Genomic DNA, 4,021 nt, shown 5'->3' on the forward strand with positions numbered 1-4,021 from the left:
GACTACGCGACACGCCCCCCTGCCGGTAAGTAGATGTGTGCTAACTATCTGTTATGTCTGTTATTTCTGTTCAACACTTGTTGGGCTATTGTATAATTTTGCCAAACATGGCATGGTTAACGTTAAAACATTCAGTCAACATCAGACGCACTGTTTAACTGGGTTAATTCAGATCCAGCTTTATTGGCCAGGTTTGCGAACAAACGAGGAATTTGACTTTGGTTTTTACTCTATGTACAACACTCAACCTATAGTTAATACATAAAAAAGGAAAACAGTACAAATAAATTTAATAATAATAAATATAAATAAACTTAAGTATACAGAATAACAATACAATAAAAGAAAGGGTGAATACGAATGAATGGTAATGAAGACTGATTTCTCTTCTTTTTTTGTAGGTGCACTGGATGATGCCCTGGAGTATATTGCTGAGCTGGAGGCAAGGTTGCAAGAAATGTCCATGGGGCCACAAACTGTCCTCAACAGATTTCGTGTGTCTGATCAGACCATGACATATTATACTCGGTTTCCATCTCAAGAAGTGTTTCAAGTGTTTTGGGAGTCTGTTTTGCCCCTCAACACAATATATTCTTTATTGGAGCAAAGCACAGAGGATAGGACGAGGCGATTCCAACACCAAGCCCTTCAAGGAAGATTCCAGACATTGATGAGTTTTTCATCTACTGTTGTAGAGTAGCAACTGGCCTTAAAGAACAAGTCATTGCTGACATCTTCCAGGTCAGCACAGCTGAGATGGTACCAACTCCAAGCTGGATATTCCCTCTAGGATGTGGGACATCAAAGGGCGAAACGTCAAATAAAAATGTGACTGTTTTTTTTTATATTGTAGTGATAACAGATGTATTCTAATATGCATCTTTTCATAATGAGCAAGTTTAACAGAGTGCAAATTGCAAAACAAATGTCTTACCAGCATACGCTCTGTAGAGTGTGGACTTGACTCCAGTCTTCCCCACCGACTTGGGTTTCTTCACCACCAGGTCACTCACAGCCTCTGAATGGATTCCCTGAGGCGAAAAACAATACAGGAAATGCTCATATACTCTAGACCAGTGGTTCCCAAACTGTGTGCCGCGGCACACTGGTGTGCCGTGAGGCAAGTCCAAGTGTGCCGTGGGATTTTGTGACAACCATAGCCTACTGCAATATAGTATACAACAATACAAAAATAATTATTTTAATTTACTATATACTACTTTGAATGTACTCATTCCATAATACAGAGGCAAACTCTTTATCTAAAAACTATTTAAAAAATCCTCAAAGAGGATCCCACATTTCGCTGTTCGCGCAGTTGCTTTGGAACAGGGCTCCATGCAGCTGCGCCACAGGCAGCCAGTGAGCGTGCTATATATGCCGAACACCTTCAGACCTTAAAAGAGAGGTTTGAGCGCTATTTTCCACGTGTGGCGGACATCGAGGACAATGACTGGATCCGAGACCCATTCAACCAGGAGTCCGAGTCCTCAAAACGAGAAGCTCACTATGAAGGAGAGAGAGGAGAGCGCAGAGCTCCGTGCGGATCGCACGCTGAAACTGAAATTTAGTGAGCTCACACTCGATCAGTTTTGGTTGGTTTGTGCATCAGAATATCCAACCATCTCCCACCACACTATCGACCAACTTCTTCATTTCCCCACCACCTACCTTGTGAGAGAGACACACTTGTTTACATGAAGAACAAGACCAGGTCACGGCTCTCTGTTGAGCAGGACTTGCGAGTGGCCCTCTCCTCCGTGCCATCAAGGATTAAAAAAATCTGTGCGCCCCGACAGGCACATGTTTCCCACTGATTTGTTATTAGTAGGCAGAATATTTACAAAAAAAGCCTGATTCTAAATGTTAGTTATAATTTGTGGGTCAGACTCAGGACCATGCAGCTTTCTCATGGACAGTTCTCTGCTGAATTTCTGTTTCATTTGCCTCACCTGTCTGGTTGAAATGGGTGTGTTTGATTAAGCCCAATTTGATCAAGTTTAAATATTTTTGTGAAGTATTTTTTTATAAATATTTCATGAGTAGAATAGTTGTCTTTGTCACATCTTATTTGGCATTAGTAAATAATTATAAACTTAACAGATAAACAGATGATATTAGTGATAACACGTGTTATAAGGCTATTTTGCACAATAGGTGTGCCTTGAAATTTTTATTTGTCCTTTGGTGTGCCTTGGGCACAAAAAGTTTGGGAACCACTGCTCTAGACAAATACTGAAGTGTATGATTTGAACAGAGGACACAACAGCACACGTGGGTTCGAGGTCGATGCCACATCTGTGGTTGACTGGTACAGGCCAGGGAAGGTGGAACCACATCAAGGCCCAGCTGCACATAATGCGCTGTCTGGAACAGCAGAGGGGTTATATGGCTACAGAAGCCTTTGCCCGCAGCAGAGCTACAGCTCTGAGAGACCCAGTTGTCCAACAGCCTCCAGGGTGATCTGTGAACACCATAAGAATTGAGTTACTGAACTTAGTAGGTAGGACCTTGATATAAGGCCATTGGAAACTGGCAAGGAGCCTGCAACCGCAGAAAAGCCATGTACAGTTCCGTGCAAAACTCTTGGGCCACCATTACATCTGTTGTTTTAGCAATGTTATAACATGAACTAGATGTTTGTCCTTTTAATGCACTCAACAAATTTCCTTTATTTACGGCTTGTGCCTTAATGAAGAGGAAGAAAAATACATAGGTCTGTACAGCCACAACATTGCAGCAAGCTAGGTGGGCCAAGTCTTAAGCACGCTACTGTTTGTAAGAAAGAACAATGAAAATGATCTGAACTTCAGAAGAAGAGGAAAACTGCAACTGCAGTTGTTAGTCCAGACAGACTATCAAAACTAACAGACTTGGGCCAACGGGCCCTAACTCAGCAGAAACATGTAGTATGTGGGGCTCCTCATTCCTCCTCATCGAGCGGTTGCATCTACCTCTCTCTACCACCTTTCCATCAACTATATTTGACACTTAGCATATACATAATGTTAATAATATGTCACTGATCGGAAGAAAACTGGTCAGCAAATAACTAGCTGAACCTATCCTTGGCTAAACTAATGCTAAAATGCTAACGCTACACACGGAGACTTCATAGCCACCATGGCTAATTATATTCATAATATTATAGTCTACACGTAACAAATATGATAATTTTACACACATTTCACACACAGACAATATTTCTGACGATTTATATGGATCGTATATGGTTTGCTTGTCATCACAAAACATGAATGAGCAAGGCGGCCATTGAGTAGCCTACTGACAACAACAAAACACCTTATGCCGCTTTTCCACCGCACATGTAGCTCGACTCGACACGACACGACTCGACACGACTCGACACGGTAGCAGCGCGGGTGCTTTTCCACCGCAAATAGTACCTCCGGGACGTGGGCGGGGTCGTGGTACCATGCAGTGGAAAAGCGGCATTAGACAACTTACCTTGATAATTGTGTACAAACTCCTCCACAAAAAACGTGTACCCCTTTGTCAGCCTGGGCTGTGGTGTTGCTGAGTGTGTCTCCACAATCTTCTGCACATCTTCGAATCGCAATTTCGGAAAACCCACCAGGGAAGTGGCGAAGAAACGATCCATTTTTGCATTGACGGCAATACAAAAATGACTACGCCGGAAGAATGTTTACCCGGTGTGACGTCATTTCCGATTTCTGTGAGATAGGCCTATTGATGGATACTCCCGTCTGATTACTTACCTCAGCTGCAGCACAGACAATCGTTCCACAACAGTGCTTTCTCAGTTTTTGAAAGCAACATGCCTCTACGCCCTACCATCAAGAGTCAGATCTGATCATGGTGGTGAAAACATCCTTGTGGCTTTGTTCATGCATCTAGTTCAAGGTCTTGAACACAGAGGTTTCATAACCTCTTGCATGTGTTGCAGCACTTTTACCTAATGTTCTACTCCTTAGAGGATTCAGAGGTTCTAAACCCAGATAATGACCACAGACTATCACTGCATATTGTTTATCTTCCG

General features: G+C 42.6%; 1 long non-coding RNA gene across 1 annotated transcript; it reads right to left on the bottom strand.

Annotated features, from left to right (window-relative positions):
• Positions 1-364: 364 nt before the first annotated feature.
• Positions 365-4,021, bottom strand: LOC130401980 (uncharacterized). The gene is made up of 3 exons (XR_008903906.1): positions 3,469-4,021; positions 2,275-2,464; positions 365-1,031 (listed from the first exon to the last, which is right to left on the bottom strand). It is a non-coding gene; the product is annotated as an uncharacterized LOC130401980 (long non-coding RNA).

The sequence above is a fragment of the Gadus chalcogrammus genome, chromosome 1, assembly GCF_026213295.1.
Source record: "Gadus chalcogrammus isolate NIFS_2021 chromosome 1, NIFS_Gcha_1.0, whole genome shotgun sequence".
NCBI lineage: Eukaryota > Metazoa > Chordata > Actinopteri > Gadiformes > Gadidae > Gadus > Gadus chalcogrammus.